This window comes from Rousettus aegyptiacus, unplaced genomic scaffold (assembly GCF_014176215.1).
Source record: "Rousettus aegyptiacus isolate mRouAeg1 unplaced genomic scaffold, mRouAeg1.p scaffold_m13_p_10, whole genome shotgun sequence".
NCBI classification, from domain to species: Eukaryota; Metazoa; Chordata; class Mammalia; order Chiroptera; family Pteropodidae; genus Rousettus; species Rousettus aegyptiacus.
In genome coordinates, this window is record NW_023416285.1 from 41,708,868 (window position 1) to 41,727,953 (window position 19,086).

Consider the following 19,086-nt stretch of genomic DNA (forward strand, 5'->3'; position numbering starts at 1 on the left):
GGTGCAGAAAGAGGTTATGTGGCTTGTTCAAAATCACATTGTTTACTAAATGTCAGTTTAAGAATAAACATCAGGCCTGCAAAGAATGCAAAGAAATCACAACTTGCCTAATTTTTAAATTATAAGCGAAAATGCAATCAACCTACTTTATCTTCTAAACATTTTCCAAGTCAGTTTCCTTTGAAATAAATCTATTGTTACTGCCTTAAGTTAGGCCCTCACCATCATTAGCAGGTTTATTTAAAGTAGCCTAGCATGTTACCTTCTTGCCCCTGATTCTACTGATGAAGTCACCAGATCTGATTTACAACTTTTACCACTTAACTGTCCTGCTTACTTTGATATGCCCTATTACCCATGTAAATAATTCACTTCTTAAAATATACCATACTCCCATCCATCCCCAGTTTAGGAACCGATAAACTCTCAGATTGCCTGGGACACCAATGTGCTTCAGTCTCTTCACACACACAGTGTTTCTTACCTCTGTGATTTACTGCTCACTGTCCATTCTGCTTGCATTTACTCGACTCATCCCTTATCAACAGTCATTAGGCATCTGCAATTCAGAGAATAATCTGGGAGCCAGCAACACGGGCGTCATTTTGGAGCTTGATAGAAGTGTAGCACATCCAGATCTACTGACTCGGAACCTTTCAAACAAGATTTTCAGGTGATTTAAAGTTTGAGCGGTACTGCTTAGACTCACTTCAGACTTCATCGTGAGTTATCTTCCTTTAGAAACCTTTCCTGATTCCATCCATTAAGCCACTTCTTCCTTCCTGGTATTCTCACAGTAGCCAGTGAATATCTCCTCCACTGCATCACCACAACGTTTGACTATTTTTATGTCTGTGTCTCCAACCTTAGGCTGTGAGTAATTTGAGCCTGATCTAATTATCTTAGACTTTTCCATGCCTAGCACAGCGCCTGATACTTGGTAGTACTGCATAAATATTTGTTGAATGATTGTTTGATGAAAGAAAAGAGAGAGAGAGCAAGAGATAGATATATAGAAAGATAGAAACAGAGGCAGGAAAAGAAAAAAATCATGAGGGGAATAAAACATAACCAAAGGGACTTCAGAGGGAAATAACTAGACTATAAAAAAGGCACCAAAAATTGTACGTCTGTATACAATTTGGAAAGCAGCTTGACAGAGGGTCTACAATCTTATTTAAATAGATCGTGTGATAAATATGAATATTGTTGCCAAATCTCTCAGAAGCCAAAGATTAGCCTAACTAGTTTTGTTATTTCTGTTGTTGAGTGAATTTTGCCAAAATTTATTTTACTTTCCTAAACAAAGTGTCTTACTGACCTTTTAACTAGTCAGAGACTGGAGTGTGGGTGAAAGAAAGTAGAGGTTCAGGCTTGTTTTGCAGTTGTACAGGAGACAAAAATAAGAGGTCAGTGAGTAGTGAGTAGGTAGCCTACATAAAATAACTTCCTGATTATTAAAACTGTATCATGTCTGTGCTTTTTGAAAAGTATGAGTATTTAACTGTCTTCATGGTTGACCAAATATTAAGAATTTTAGAGATGATACTACTTTATGTGGGAGATTGAACTACATTACCTCTAAGGCCTACAGTCCTTATGAATTATGAGTCGATAGCTATTTAGAGAAATTCATGAAGAATGAGGGTTATAATAAAGATTATAATAGCGAATAACATTTACTGAGTAATTACTTGATGCCATGCACTATTCAAAGCATTTTGTGTGCACTAATTAATTTAGTCTTCACAGAATTCCTACTGAGCGTTTCTATTTGACACGTGGTAAAACTGAAGCACAGAAGGTTTAGTAACATGCCCGTAGGTCATGCAGCTTGTGGTGGTAGAGCCTAGGGAGTCCAACTCAGGAGCTCTTTTTTTTTTTTTTTTTTTAATCATTAGGTGGTATCCCTCTCGGTATTAAAAGTTGGACCTAAAGGGAGCCTTGAAACATTGCTGTGGTTTGAATTCCAGGCAAGGGTAAGAACAGAGATTCCAGAAATGATAGCAATATGACAGGTTTGTGGAACCATATACCTGACAAATGAGATGAACAAGAGAATATTCAGAAACTTGTCATTGCTTCTCAGTGGCTGCAAGTTACCGAGATAGGAAACTAAATCCTTAGGACTATTTAACTCTACCAGCATAAGTAGCCCTTGTATTGTATAAAATTTTAAAGGATTTTCACTGATTGATGGAACCTCAGGCTGTATCTCCTACTCAAATGGAGTTGGGACTGTTTGAGAGATCTCAAGTAATTTGATATCAGATCAGGCAAACAATGCTTTCCTTCAGAAGTTGGCGTTTTCCTGGAGTTTATTTAAAGAATGAGTCAGCATAAATTTTGGCATATCTCAGATTCTTCATAAGGAATTCTGTATTCCAATAACCAGTATCAGAGGAGATACTGTTAAAATAAAAGAATGAGATCTTAATGAAAATTTGGTTAATATAAAAATCCTTTCAGGTCAGGGCTTATTGGAAAATTTAATCTACAATTTAGCAGCATTTATTACATGAGCTAATTTATTATTTATAGTGTAGATACCGGAAATTATATATGACACATGTTTTAAAGTTTTCTTTCTAGTTTTACTTTTGGAAGGTGTAGGTGATTTGTCAGTGTTTTAAATCCTGAAGGCCTACTTTCAAGCTCCTTTCAATTTGAGAGTGGATAATCTTGACAGTATTTTCTTTAGAAAGTCATTTATAGATCTTAAGAATCAACATAATTCTCCTTTGGAATTTAGTTTATTAAGATTTAAAGATATTGCACTCTCCCAAACCCCAATAAAGGAAGATTGAATAAATTAGGTAAAACCTATGTGAAACAGTTGGTAGGAAAGTCTTAATTTTAGCTATTTTTTACCTTTTATGAGTTATAGCCAAATACATTATGTCATGTGTCTGTGGATTATCCTCTTGCCGACCCAGGTTCAGATCAGCAATGTGGAGTTTCGATAGTCACAGGCAATCAGATCTTTTACGTTGAATTTCTTTTCTAGTCTCGGTCCTGGGTATACATATCTGATGCTGTGTTATAATTTATACCCGCTGGTCCTCAACTCTCTGCTTCTGAACCTGATAAAAAGTTTGAAATTTTCACTTATTCATTTGGTTGAAGACTCTTCCTGTTAAAATAGAAATGTTATGAGATAAATTGGTTGGCTAGTTAAACGAATAAACTAACTTGAGTTAAGGTATAAATTGGTAATAATGGATTTTGAATCAAAGATAATGCCCACACTTGGATAAATGTCTTAATGCATGAACATATGAGACTAAAAGAATGGAATACATAGGAAAGATTTTTATTTTGGGAGGGAATCAAGATATGTCTGGAAGAGAGTGCTTTGTCAGGGATTTATCAGATTATTTAAAAATTTTCAAATAATATAATCTCTAGAAAGGGAAGAAACTTGATGTTAGATTCTCACTGCAGCTCTGTCGTGAATAAATATTACCTTGAACAAGTCTTAACCTAGCTAAGCTTCAATTGTGTGTGAGGGAGTTGTAATAAATGATATACAAATTTATTTTTAACTACAAAAATTATGTGGAAAATATTATACAGATTGAATTAAATCATGGGTTATTATCCAAAAGGCCAGGCCCAAGTGGAGTACCTTGGTGAGGGTAGCCTTGGCCAGTAAAGGGACTTCCTGGGGATGAAAAGCAGCTTTATGATAGCTGAAAGGGAGACATATGCCAGGTTGAGGCTTAGAAGGTCTCGAAGACAGATTTGCCAATGTGCAAGTTTATTTTAACCCATCCCATTAGTTACCTTTAGCCTAATCCTATCCATCTCATTCTAAATCAAGAGATATGATATTTTAGTTATAGAAAAAATCACTTCTAATTATCGAGATTTTTTTATGAATAAAGAAGATTTTTATATTTAGGCAACCAAATTGACTGCATCTACTTCCAAAATTTGTATCTTTATTTATCTAAAAATCATCCTCTGCTGTCGAAAGACTAGTGTGTACAAATGTTTCTCATTGATTTATTTATGAGAGGAATCTTTTAAATTTTGCCTTTAAAGATCATGATTTCTAAGCTGTATTGAGATTTGCTAACAAACCAGGTGACCCTGCTAACATCTTGATCATTTTAGATATTATATCAATTCAACATTTATATCAAGGTTAACATATTTTCAATAGGTAGTTTATTGTGGTAGAATCTTTGAAGAATAAATAAGATACAATTCTTCCCTTTCTCCCTTGATACCTTCCTCCTACTTTCTTTCCCTCCCGACCTACCCCCCTCCCTTTCTTCCTTCCTCAAATATTTACTGGCTGCCCTCTCTGTGTTAGGTGTTGTAGCAGCAAAGATAAATTCTACTTAGCCTCTGCTCTTTAGCAGCTCTCTATTAAAATAGGGGCCTTTGGGTGGCAAGGGAAGGGAGAAATACTTGAAATAAGTGAATAGAGGTCGAGTTCAGAGAACATTACAATTACAAATGACTCAACTACCCAGGCATTCTCAATTGGGGTTCTGCAGAAAGACATGCTCCCTGGTGCTCTAAGGCAGCAATTCTCAGATTTTGCGGTCTCGTGATTTCTTTAAACTCTTGAAAATTGTTGAGAAACCCAAAGAGCCCTGACATATGTGGGTTCTATCCATTGGTATTTACCATTTTAGAAATTAAAATATAAATTTAAAATATATGTCTTTTAAAAATTAACAACAGAAAACCCATGACATGTTAACATAAAATAATGTATCTGTTAATGAAGACCAGTTTTAACAAAATGATTTAGTGACAAAGTGGCACTGTTTTTCATTTTTGCATATCTGTTTAATGACCGGTATAGTAGAAGAGAACTGAATTCTCTTGTCTACTTATGTCTTCAATTTGTTGTTACATCACACATCATGCAGCTTCTGGAAGACATTACTGTACATTTGAGAGAAAATGAGAGTGAAAATAGCAAACTATGCGTTTATATTATTTAGAATTAGTTTTGACATCAGCAACTCCCCTGAAAGGGTCTTGAGGGGCCTCAGGGAGTCTTTTTTTTTCCTGTTCCTTATCTTGTTAATTCTTTATTTGTCTATCAATAGTTAATTTGTGACCACATAATTAATCATCAACCTTTTTTTTTAACGTAGAATAACATTCTGTAGAATCCCTCAAATATTAAATTTTATTTATCATCCCTTTATATATATATTCATATTAAGCTTTCTTTTGCCTAGAAAATCAAGTATTTAATTGTACTGTAAATATAAGGGATCCAATAACTTGTTCTGACCATCTGACTGGTATTACATCTCATGGCACTTTGCTGTCTTCCCACACAATCTTCCTATAAATAAATTTTACTTGCCGTCTTTCTTCTTGACTCTTGGATTTTACTTTAGCTGTTCTCAAGATCTGTAACAGTATGTTTCTGTCCTTGCTATTGATCACGTCTCACTGGACTTCAAGGGCACCTTCCCACATTAGCTCAGATCCATTGAGATCTGTTTAGAACATATACCGAGCCCTTCATATACAGAGTTGAGGCTCTGTAGGTAGTTGGGGCTACAACCAAACTTGTGCTCTGCTCACCAAACTAACACTTATTTTTCTAATTTGCATAAGTACTTCAAGAGTTATTGGACTACTGTGGTCCTGTTCAGTACCTTATCAGTCATTACCTATTACTATCAATAAGTGACGCTTATAAATTCCTGAGTTTTGGCCAGGTATATTATTGGAAGATTCTCTTCTTATCATAGTTCCATGGACTGAATATTCATCCACGTGTGTCACATTATCTCCAACTTCTGTGGGACAAGAGCCAAATGAAGACGATTGCCTTGCTTCCTAAGACAATCTATATTTGTTAATAGTGAATCTATTTAAATTGTAAAGGACAGAATGAAAATGACTTGAAAATAGCAGCTATTAGAGGTGGGGAAATCATTGAGTTGTAAGGCAAATCAGAATATCTTAGCATTTAATCAGTTTCTTCTTTTATGATTTTAGTGTTGAGTACCTGTCTTAATCATTCTGGCTTAGAAATTGTTTAGATGCCTATAACAGGAGGAAATTTCCTTTCTGAAAATTGTGATATTCTGATATTAGGTCACTGAAATTTAAATTTAACACCTTGGCTTTACCTGCTTTTCCGTGTGGGATACACTTATTTTACTCATGTGATCTCGGCCATGTTATCTAATGCCTGGTTTCTCAGTTTTCTCATCTGTAAAATGGGAACAATGAAAGTATCAGTCTCATAAGGTAAGTGTGAGAATTTCAGTTAATTTTCATGAAATATAAGATATCAGAGATGTAACGTTATTAGAACACTGTCTGGCACAGAACAAAACTTTAATACCTATCAGCAAGTGTTACTACCCAGATGAGCCAGCATGGTGTTAAGAGCTGATTCTGGAATCAGACTGATGGGCTTGAATCCTAACTTACTTACTGCTTGGATAATTTTAGATTCCTTCACAACCTCTCTGAGCTTCTGTTTAATTTTTAATTGAGATAGAGATAGTATCTATTTCACAGAGTTTATGTGAAGATAAAGTAGAAATCACTTAGCATAATTTTTATTGACTATTGGCTTTTGCTTTTATGATCCTTATGACACATGCGTTATATAGTAATTACAATAGCAAATGCCGATAGAAAACTTACTCTGAGCCAGGTAATATCCTCAAGTACATTACATATATTATCTTATTTATTCTTCACAATACCTCACAATGAGGTGGGTGCTATTATCATAACTTTACAGATGAGCACATTGAGGCACACAGAGGTTAAATAATATGTTCAAGGTCCCATGGTTAGTAGTAGCAGAGCAGAATCTGTGCACTTTTGCATTACATTTTACTGTCTCTTTACTTATGAAAATAAAGAAAAAAGTAGAATGTAATGTCTGGAGAATGAAATTAGACTGTTAGGCTGATGATTGAGGCTCTCACTCTGTCCTACCCTCTTTCAAACCCTAAATCAAAAAGAGCCGGTTAAAAGGAAGATTTATAAGTAGCACTAACAAAGAAAAGAAGGCGAGGCAGTATTGTGAAAGGGGAACCTGAAATCTCTGTAGTTGTACATGGAAGTGAAGCCTCCAGTCCTTCTTGCCTAAGGTGAGATCTTCCTGTCTTGGGGATGAGGTGAAAACAGGACTTACAGAAGGCTTCTAGTTTTATATTTAGCTTCAGCTTCTCTTGCTTTTCACTGCACAACTATGTCTGAGGCCCCAAGCAACAGCTCACACACATTTGCTGTTTACTTATTTTTTATTTTTAAAAGTGTTACTGTATTGTGCTTTATATTTTATATGCCCCTAGAAATGATTGACCTGGCTTTGTCCCCTACTGCAGCCCTGCTGTCGCCCTCTATGTAATAGATTAGGGCCTGGCTGCAGAGTGTGTGGTGCCCAAGGGCTTCTGCTTTCAAGTCATACAGATCAGATCCAGATTTCCAGTCTGAGACTGGGCAATGAGTTAATGCTTTTCAAACATAGTTTCTTCATCAGTAAAATGGACATGTAGTAGGTACGCTGTAGTTTTTGAGAGAATCGAATATAAAACATTTTAGTACACTATCTGGCTAGAGTGGAGAACTAAATTTTGTTATTATTTGAACACTAAAATCTTTGAAAAAGCTTGGTTTGCTTTGGATCATTACCAAACAGTTTCATTATTGAAATTAAAAAAAGAGAAATTTAGTTGTTATCATGGCAAATGCTCTGAGGTACTTTTCAATATAACAAAATAAATTAATTTTGTTTTTGTCCTCATTAGCATGTATACTCCTGGGTGACTCTACTAGGATTGGGAAAAGCAAGCTGTGGAAGGGTATAGCTGGGTAGTGCAAGAAATAAACGAGTCTATAAAATAGTACTCTGCTGTTTATTTATATAAGTGAGATTATATATGTGAACATACATAATGCAAATTCTCAATTTCTCTGCAAATATAAGCTTTTAAAAATAATTTTCATAAGCATTCTGTGAAGAGAAGTGTAGAATTAGTCAAGAAAGGCAAGGAAAGAAGAGGTCATGCTTATAAATTAAGGAAAGTATGGGCAGGTTTGGAGGAAATTGAAAATTTAGCAATTAGACTGTTGGAAAAAGGCAAATAGTTACATATTAGAAAAGCACATATGATAAGGATAAAAAGACCAGTGTGATAGTTGGCCTCAACCTATCCTGAACGTCTGTGCCTGGATCCCATATACTGATTCACATGTAATGCAGAGAATTAAAGAGCAATTTCGGTTTTCATTATGTGTGGAGTGGCAACAGGAGACTCATTGGGTGCTCTCTTCTAGCGCTTAATCTAGGCACTGATACAGTAGTTCTTCTTCATGGATTACAAACTTGCTCTGGATTATTCAATCATGTTGGGTACAGATGTCCAGAATTCTTACCACTTTCCAGTTCCCCGTACTCTCTTTGATATGAGGCAGCTTCTTTATGACTCTCAAACACAAGGGAGATTAATATACACCTTCTGGACATCCACCCACATAAATGTGGATAGAGCTCTTGAGCAATTTCTGAGGAATCCATCTGAAGTGATTCAGATGTGATTTGCTTTTCTTGGGTTATCAAAGTGATTATCAACCTCTATCACTAGTGCAGAAGACCGTTTCTAAATTTAATCTATAGCAGGACTTCTAGCTGCAGTGAACCATGAGGAGATAATATGGATGTATTATCAGTTATCATATTGATTCTAAAGATGGATTTGCTTTAATTTATTCATTCAATAAATATTTATTGAACACTACTATGTGCCAGGTCCTATTCTAGTGTGGGGGATACAATAGATTAGAAAACCATTCCTCACTTCATGAGCTTATGTTCTGGTTTAAGGGACAGAAAATAAAATCAGATGAAGAAATAAATGTGTATTAGATGGTGCAAATGGTCAAGGAAAATATTAAAACAGAAAAATGGATTAGGGAGTGTAGTGGAGGGTTACAATTTTATATATGGGACCAAAAAGGCCTCCCTGGAAAGCCATAGAGCCAAAGACCTTATCAGATATGTCGTCATAGGCATGTGTTCCTCCTTTCTTCACAATTTCATGTTTGTCCCTTCCAAAGCTGTATACTTGATGAAAGTGGAAGCGCTTCCTGGATAAGGGCTCTAAATCTAATCTTTCTGGATAAGACCCTCTGTTCAGGGATCTGTGGGTAGGCCTAAATGGTTAATAGAACCTCCAAACAGGTCTCAAGAATCGCCGATAGGAGAAAGCAAGCTTGTCGAACTTAAGTTAAAATTTTTAAGACCAGGTCTTAAATAGTTAAGATGAACTTCTAGTTAGTCACAATGGTTTAGGTTTCCCAAAATACATGTACCACTAATTAAAAAGAAAACAATTTTTAAATTTTTAAAAGTTATATCTTTTCTATGAAATTGATTCTACTTTTTTTTTTTTAAGAAATTGTCTGACATTAATTTATAGAAGTAATTTCATGTTCTAGTTGCTTTCTAAAGGTTACTGTATGGCATTTACTAATTCTTTCATTTGTTATTTGATCTTATACCAATTTCAACACAAATCAGCTTTTTTATGTTAGAAAATCTCTTGATTCTAGTTTAATTTATTTTAACTAATTTGCAATTTAGCCTGGCATCTTTGACATTTTATGAGTGATGTAATGTATTATCATTTGTGGAGAAGGAAAGGGGAGAGAGGGTGTGAGAAAGAGAAAGAAATAAATGGAAGAAGGGGAGGATGAGAAAGAGAGCAAGAATAAAAAAACAAAAATATTAAAAAAAAACAACTTATTTTCCCCTATCACTTCTGTCTGTAGTAGCATTATCTGATTGTCATTTATTACCTTACATTCTAAGGCAGAATCATTATAGATAGATTTTAAAATTTAAACATCATTTTTCATATAGTGTTTATATACTAATGATTTGTATATGTTTGATATCAATGGAATTTAATTTACATTTAAACTTCTAAGAAATTTATGGTCTTTTAATTTGAATACAATTCAATGCTTTGCACAGTGTAACATGTACAACAAATTATTTATATCTGCTGGCCAAATTAAAACATATATCAGGGATTATCCAAAGGTATTTTATGAATTACCTTTTACTTCATCAAAGCTATGGAGATGACCCTGGAGGTGTAAGGTTGAGATATGGGAAGTGAGTGTTGACTTCTAAGACCCCCAGAGGATCTAAAAGTAAATACAGGTAAGCAGTTAGGTTATTTTGTTCTCTTCCTTTTTCCTTCTCCTTTACTGTTGGAGTTGGTAATATTTCTTTATTTCTATGGATTTACATATATATTATATATATAATGTATATTTTGAGTGTCTATTATTCTAGACATTGAGCTCAGGAAAGGTCCTCATGGGATTATAACATGGTGAAGGAAACAGACATTTTGCTTCATAGCATGTATCACAGTTTGTAATTATATAATTTATTTTTATGTTAACTTTATGTAATAAAGTATGAGAGATATTATTATCAGCTGGGCTATAGTATTTTTTGTGAACATAAGGCAAAGGTACTGAATATTGTTTAGGTGTAAGAAAATAAAGACGGTTGGATAAGAATTAGCTGGATGAGGGAGGGAGGTAGGTGGAGTGGGAGAATATTCCAGACTGAGGAAACAGCATCTGTGAGGGTCCAGAAGTGACAGAGATTTGAAGATCTACAAGTTGAGCAAGAGAAAGAAGGATAATAAATGAGGTGTAAGAAGTATGAAGGGGCCAGTTATGTAATGAAAAGCTTTGTATGCCTTATCTAATATAACATGGAAGAGTTTTAAGCAAAAAGTTGGGAACACAATCAGATTTGAGTGTTAGAAGAATGTTTTCTTTGCTCCTTAGAAAATGCTTAAAGGAAGCTACGAATGATTGTGAAGAGACAAAGAGACTGTTGCAGTGGTCCAGGAGAGACATAATGGTGGCTGGACTAGATGTCGCAGAGTTAGAAGAGAAGCAGAGGTGTTCAAGGGATATTTAGGAAGCAGGCAAAATTTAAAAGACTTGTTTGCATTTGGCAGATGAGGGGAATGACGGAGTCAGACATGATTCCTGGTTTCTGGCTTGGCTGACTGGTAGGTGGTAGTTGCAATTTTAGAGAAAAGGAACACTGGAGGAGGAACAGGCTTGGAAGAAAGATGAATTCAACTGTGAACATGTGGAATTCGAAATACCAGTAGGCAGTTGCGTATGTATGTTTTAAGTTTAAGAAATTGAAGTGGGCTCAAGTTATGTTTAGGCCTCATCATCAAGTGAGGACACGAGCTTAGGGAAGAAACTCTAGAGAAAAACCTTGTCGATCACGACACACACAAAAAAAGGAGTGCCCAGAGAAGTAGGAGGAAAATAATAATAAAAATGATAAAAGCTAAAATGCATATGATACTTACTTTGTGCCCATCACTGTTTTGTATGATTTTACATATATTAAATAAATTTAATTCTCTCAAAAGAGGTAGGTGCTAATGTTACTCCTAATTTTGCAGATGAAAAATATGTGAATCTTGGAGAGGTTAAGTCGCTTACATACCATCACACCACCAGTATATGGCAGAACTGATTTAAATCTAGGTGTTCTGGCAGAGTCTGTGGGCCCTTTCTCTATGCTCTTCTGAAAGCCATGGGGATGCGCTGTCTAGAAACCATGCAAAGAGAGCTGCCTAGAGGCCAAGGAAGATCAGGACTGAAAGTTTTCCATTAGGTTTAGTGACTTTTGCCATTGAAAAGGACTTGTTTGCTATTGCTGTGGTCCAAGAAGATAGCTCCCAGTAGGGTGAGGACCTTCAGGGGGATGAGGAAATGATGGCAAGTATAGATGATGCTGTCCAGCAGTCTGACTGAGAAGGTGAGGAGAGAGAAGTAGGAGAATTCTAGATGACAGACTCGGGATAGGAAAACAGTCACGGAAAGAATTTGATACAGAGATAGAGCAGAGAGGAGTTCTTTATGAGAGAAATAAATTTGAGAAACATTGTTTTATTCAAGAAGAAGATAAGTATGGCTCAAAATAATCAAAAGGCAATCCTTGATGATAAATTATAGAATTTGTTGGCTTCCTAAAGTCTCTATAGCTGTACAGTGATTAGGTGACTACCATTACCCATCAGTCAGCAGCATGAAATTTGGATGCAAAATCTGTGGTCAGAAATACTGATTTGTGACTGCTTCTTTGAGAATCTTGGGAACAATACATTATAAATTTTAACCAGACATTAATGGAGTGCTCTAATCTAGGACGAATGACAATCATCTTTTAGTACATTTCACTCCAATTGCTCACTTCCTTTAATTTATTATTCTGAAATTACAGATGGCAAAGATTGCCTTGGGGAAGTTTCCCTAAAATTACTTTTCCCTGTGACATTAAATCAGGTTTAATTTGACCCTAGGCTTTGTCTAGAAGGTCATTTGGACTACCATCCCTGCTATAACCTCCAGATTATTAAGAAGCTTTTCTGAAAGATTTTGTGGAAAGTTATAGGATGAACTAGCCTATTTATCTTTGGGAAGGTAGGTCATGGGAAAATGTCACAAACGTCAAACTGGTACTATGTTGTGTCAAACCAAAAGCAATACCTACAGGCAGAGGTGAACTGGAGTGTGTTTTCTGAAATTCTACATAATTTGATGGGTGGCATTTTTTCCTTTCTCTACTATAGAGTGTCGAAATTACTGTGAATACTTTTTTTTAAACTGAATCTCAAAGATGTTAGTTCCACAAGTTTTTTTCCTTTTCCATCTTAATCCACATGAGTTTGATAAGCTTGTGACTTTTTAGAATAATTAAAAAAAACCTTTCTGATAAGGAAAAATTATTTATAAAATGATGCATTTAAACATAAAGTTATATTTATATAAAGTTTTATTTAAAATAAAAATTTTATTAAATTTATTAAAATGAAAAATACATTTAAATGTAAAGTTTTATTTTAATACCTTAATTTTGTTATACCTCTAGTTTGTGTTTTTTGAAACATTCATAGGATATTTGCATATTGTTTTAAGAAAAATGTCTGTACCATAAGCAGAGCTTTGCTGTTTGGCCTGAATATAAGGTTATAGTTAATCACTTAAGAGTCTCATTTAGACATTAATAAAAGAAAATAAATGAAGAAGCAAAATTAATGACAGAAAAATACAGTTGATGATTTAGTGAATTTTAGTTACAAACCAGAAAAGCATAAACAAAGCCAGTTAAATAATAATTTTGTAGTTCTTTGTTTTTCTTCTAAGCAGGCCTTGTAGATAATTATACTTGCTGAATCATTTGTCATGTTGTAGATTTCCTCACATTAACTATAAAACATATTTCATGAGGTTTACTTCATGATTGATTTGCTGCTCTTAATATAAAGTGTTTGAGCCTTCCTGTGTTAAAAGAATTCAGTGACTATTTGCTTGGGGGAGATTCTCAGTACCTGTTCTCTGAAAAACGAGGCGATGAAGGCAGTTGAAAACATTTTTCTGTTCAGCTCAGTGACTGAATATGAGCGTGAACGACCACCTGCACTCTCATGGTAAGCCTCTTACAGTCCTTGTCTGACAGTGATAAACAGAAGGGAGCTTCCCCTGCCCCACCCCCAAGTCTGGTCTCACTCTGGTGAGACTCTATTCTTGAGTTTACAGACTGATATGAAGGTGCAGAGGCAACTCTGTAATTATATTCAAACTTGAAGATGGCTATATATCATGTTCAAGAAATTTCCTGTATTTGAAGGCAATCAGCAAGTCTGCCTTGTGTCCTGTATCTTACCTGGGTGCTGAGTGAAGCCTGCTTCAGCTGCTGTTTCCCTTGTGTGGAATTATCTCCCTCTTTGGAAAAGGCTGTTTTGCTGGCTCATGCATTGGTGAGAGCTTGAGAGAAGCTATAGAATGTCTTTGATTTTGAGAACTTTTTTGGTGGTTCAAGTCAACCTGGAGAGAGAGAGTCATCATTTTTCTTACCGTCTTCACACCTCCCTTTCTAGCTTCCACATAAAGATCAGTAATTACATAGGTGTGTGAAGCATATAGAGTGACTTGTACTCTATCTCTGAGCTTATAGATTTATTACAGGTCATTCATAACATTGATTAGCTGCTTGTCAATATTTATGTTTCCTCTTTGGTAATTTTTTTCAAATTATTATTCGTTCAACAAATATATATTGATTATTACATGGTAGGCATTGTGCTATAATTCTAGGATGAAGATGAATAAGATACAGTTTCTACACATGATCTGTTGGTACCCAGAAGAAACACGAAGTATCTTTAATGTACTGTAATTAGTTCAAGATTTTGACAATAAATTCAAAATACTAACTCATTATTATGACTATGTCAAATGAACATGCAGAAATGGAAGCAAACTTCTAAGCAATGATACCTTTGCCACCTTCTTAGTCTGTACCAGAGCTTCGTGGACAAGCAGGAAGGAAAAGTGATGGCAAAAATGAAATTACCCTGAAAGCCTGCCACTCGCATCTGCTTTTGATTTACTTGTCGGTAGCTTGTAAAACCTATTAGGTTGTGGAGTTCATAAAGCTAGCAGGTACTTGAGCTTCTCGTGAACTGTTATTTGAACACAAATAAACTGAAAAAAGCACTATATTGTTATTGTTTTAATTCTAATAGAAAGACACTGAAGATTCTGAACAACACAACACAATATGCCTTTATGTAAATTCTCATACATGTAGCTGCTCATTTTAAGGGATAAGGACGTATATGGACACACATTCACAGCCATGTACAAACATGTTCTTGTATGTTATTTCTGATAGCTCACCATAGCTGAACGTTCTTGGCTTAGAGATGTAAAATTCTATTAAAAGTCTAGAAAATAGATGCCTCTCTCAGTCCTTATCCAAATAAGTTTTAATTGTATTAGTTACTTTATTGCTTTCAGATTTATAACTTTGGATACAGCTGCACTTGAAAATAATAGAAAACATTTTTAAAATATGATGCATTTTCCCCCAAGGGTACTTTATTTATTTATTCATTTTCTGAAAGTAAAAGCGAGGTGACCTATAAAGACCAGAGAATGGGGTTATTTGGCAGAACTAGGCAAAGAAAAGGCAAATTTGTGATTCAGGACCTCTGCGTTGGGATACAGCAAATGACACAGTGAACAAGGTGATAAGAACAAGCAGAGAGGGGAGAAGTCACACTATTGTAAGCCCCAAACTGAGATCTCTTATTGCTGCTGGCCTGGATCAAGCTTAAGACCTTGTCTTTGCCCATGGTAGCAGGCTGCAGATGGTAAAGGGCATCTTCCTCTTTATAAACCAGTGATGATTTCCTACTTAAATGAAAATATTCTATAATAACAGAATTTAGTGTCTATATTAAATGTGTTTTTACAATCTCTATAATAGTAACAATATAAAAAAGCATAGAACTGAGGGATCAGTGAATTAAAAATGAAGATCCATTTATCCAGCTGATTATGATATGTTTAAATATGCTTATATTTGTAGAGCACATTTCATTACAATGGTTTATAATAGTTTATAAACTTTGAGTAAATATTGGGATTTTAGAAAAATAATATTTAAATGTACAGTATTATTCTACTTAATTAAACATTATATAGAATATTGAGATTATGTTGCCATTTGAAAAACTGTCTTCAATGCAAGACTGAAACTTGGGAAAGTCTAAATATTTGCAGAAGGAAGTAGTGCTGTAACTAATTCAGGGAAAAGTGCCAGATACTACAAGATAGAATTCCATGAGGTTTTACTGGTTAAAGCAGCATGTCGGCTCTGACTGAAGAAAAAAAACTTCACATTTTTTAAACCTCAAGTTTTTAAATCTCCAGGAAAAAAAATTGTGCTAAAAATAATCAAGCTATTCTGTATTTGGTGAAGTTTACTTGGAATCTTAAAAGTTTATAAGATTTGTAAAATTTAATGGAGAATTTAACTTTAAACCAGGTGGATTAATGCTATATGAAATAAAAAGACTGAGTTCTTGCATATTACATGTACTTCTGCTCCTTGGTTATAAAATGGATCTTAAAGTAGATTTAAGAATGCTGAACGTACTATAATAAGGAACAATCTTACATAATGTAGATTTCATATGTATATTTCCTGTGTTACTACACATATTTATATAATTGTGAGCATAAAGTTAACTCCATTTTTCAATAATGATTTTATCTCCCAATTGAATGTGATCAACGTTTAGTTTCTGTTATTCGTTATTGCTTAATTTATTTCCCATTAGTGAAATGAACTATAGACTTGTAATTGGTAGATTTTCAGCTGTTTCATCTTAAATTCTGGTATGACTTGACCACAAATGACTCCAGGGGCATACTCATCTAAAGGGAATTTGGTGTAGTATCCAGTGGTCTGTAAGATACCCTCCTTTTTCACCATTCAGGGGGACTGGTCAGAGAAAGAGAGAAGCTATGGCCAGCCATCTCGCCATTGTATTTCTCTAAACTACTACCTCCCGGACTCAGACCCTTACTGGCTCTCAGCTAAACTACTGCAGTTATCTCCCTCCTGCTCTCCGCCTCAGCTGTCTCCTCTCTTAAATCCATCAGAACACACTGATGTCATAGTGAATTTTCTAAAATAGGTTGGGCATGTCTCCTCTCTGGTTACGTGCATTCAGTGAGTTCTTCCATAAGTCCAAATTTCTTACTGTAGTAACCAAGTCAGGTTATAGCCTGGCCAGCCAATTTCCTGCCTCTGTGAATTGAGACTCTGGTTATTCCCTAAATAAGCCATGTCCTTCCATGCATTTCCTTTGACTGGAATATTCTCTACTCACTAATTCCAGTTTCTGACTGGGTTAGTCACATTTTTTTTTTCAGTGTGACTCTCTGTGAAGGCTGTAGGGGTTCAGGACGAATCATCCCAAGACATGTCTCTGTAGTATGCAGATTTTTTTGTGCTAAAGGTAACTGAGACCAGCAGGCTCAAGAGAAACTTCTGTCCCCTCCCTCTTAACTACCTAGAAGAATTCGATGTAGAGGCTTTGCCCATAATAAGAGATTGCTAGAGATAGCCTTTCTTGACCTATATATATGGCAGGGCAAAGTACTAATTACTGAACATCTGCTCTTGTCATCCTGCAATGACCTTCTGAAGCCCCCAGGTGCTTTACTTACTACATCCTTAGCTCAGAATGCCATAAATACCTTTTTTCCTTTTCTGTCTCTGAATCTCTCATGTATGTGGGGTCTCTAACTCTCTCATATATGTGGGGTTCCCATGTAAATGTATGTAATTAAATTCAGTTATTTTCTTTTGTTCGTCTGTCTCATATAAATTTAATTATTAGACCAGCTGAAAGAAACTTGAGGATAGAGAAAAGTTTCCCTATCCCCCGCAAGGCTTTTCTGGACATTTTCACACTCGCTCAGCAAAAAATAATGCTCTGCTTTCTTGGTCCCCATAGCTCTTTGACTGAGAAATCCTCGAGGATAAAGTAATTTTCTTCTTACCAGTCCTCTGTCGTGCTGTATGAACATATTAGGTACTCAATTAATATTGGATGATGAGTAAATTCTGTTTAGGACTTTTGCTTTATGAATTCTTTATGTACAGTAGTGTCCCCCCTTATCCTCATTTTTACTCTCTGCGGTTTCAGTTACTGTCAACTGTGGTCCAAAAATGTTCAATGGAAAATTTCAGAAGTAAATGATAAATATGTTGTAAGTTGTGCACCATTCTGAGTGCTGCAGTGAAATCTTGTGCCATCCAGATCCATGCTGCCCTGGCTGTGAATCAGCTCTTTGTCCAGCGTGTCCATGCTGTGTATGCTCCCTGCACTGCAGTCACTCAATAGCCATCTTGGTTATCAGATCGACTGCCGGTATCAGTGCTTGTGTTCAAGTAACCCTTATTTTACTTTATAATGGCCTCAAAGCTCAAGAGTGGTGATGCTGGCAATTTAGATATGCCAAAGAGAAGCTGTAAAGTACTTCCTATAAGTGAAAAGGTGAGTATAGTATGATATATTTGAGAGAGACCAACCACATTCACATAACTTTATTACGATATGTTGTTATAACTATTCTATTTTATTATTAGTCATTGTTGTTAATCTCCCACTGTGCCTAATTTATAAATTAAGCTTTATTATAGGTATGTATGTATAGGGAAAGATAGCACATACTGGATTTGGTGCTATCTGCTATTTCGGGCAACCCTCAGGGGTCTTGGAACATATCTCCTTCAGATAGAGGGGACTACTGTATTCTTTTCTTTGCACACAATTTACCCATTTCATGCTGGTTAAATATGCATCAGTAATCTAAGTCATTGTATCATTGTTTAAATTAAGGAAACAAGGTAAAATGAATTAAGGTTCAACATTTTATGTTAATTTTTTTAAGTTAAAAACTTCTTTACATTAAGACTGTAACAAAAATGATAATTTTATTTAAAAATTCAGATATAGTCAAATCTTCTTGCAATCTGTTTGAATTTCTAGATATAAACATATGCAGTTTTCATAATAAACACTCAAATCCTTAGGGCCATGTTTTGATGAAATTGAGAAGTTTCTAATAGCACACTTATTTGTAAGATTGTTTAGTAATATTATTTGTTGATGATGTTAATTCAATAAATGAAATATGAGAGGCAGCATAGCATGATGGGTAAGCAAACTGACTTTAGAACCGAACTGTTCCTGTTTAAATATTGAGTTTAGTGACCACTTGAATAAGTTTAAGAAGTTACTGTGTCTCAATTTCTTTTTCTTTTAAACGAAGATGGTACTGGTAGGTTTCCTTTGAGTTTGTTTTGTGAATTAATTGTTATTTCATATTAAAGTAGCTGGATGCTCAGTAAGGTTAATAGTGTTTACTATTATTATTATTTATTGTTATTATTATTGTTATTATTATTTTTAATTCACTATCTTCTCTGCCTCTATGCTCTGTGAAACCTTGCTTATTCAATTATTGGTGTAAGATGCTTTATTATTTTTAGGACTATTTTTCATCTTAAATTGCAACTTAGTTGGAAACTCAGAGGTAAAAAAGAAGGTTGAATTAAAATTAAAATGAAGGAAGAGTTGGAAATTAGAAACTAAATTGAACTTTCTATTTCCTTTGTATAAAAGTTTTTGTCCAAAACAGTATGTAATGTAGAAGTCA

General features: G+C 34.9%; 1 protein-coding gene across 19 annotated transcripts in view; it reads left to right on the plus strand.

The window, feature by feature from the left end:
- MAPK10 (mitogen-activated protein kinase 10) overlaps positions 1 to 19,086 on the plus strand; it is a 417,591-nt gene that overhangs the window by 174,292 nt on the left and 224,213 nt on the right. The window contains exon 1 of one of the 19 annotated variants that reach the window (XM_036227763.1): positions 1,908 to 1,979. The exons of 16 other annotated variants lie outside the window; for them this stretch is intronic. The gene's annotated coding sequence lies outside the window, so the exon portion shown is untranslated. Of the gene's footprint in view, positions 1 to 1,907; positions 1,980 to 19,086 lie in introns of those variants that run through there. 2 more of the 19 variants (XM_036227749.1, XM_036227755.1) reach the window with 2 other exon arrangements.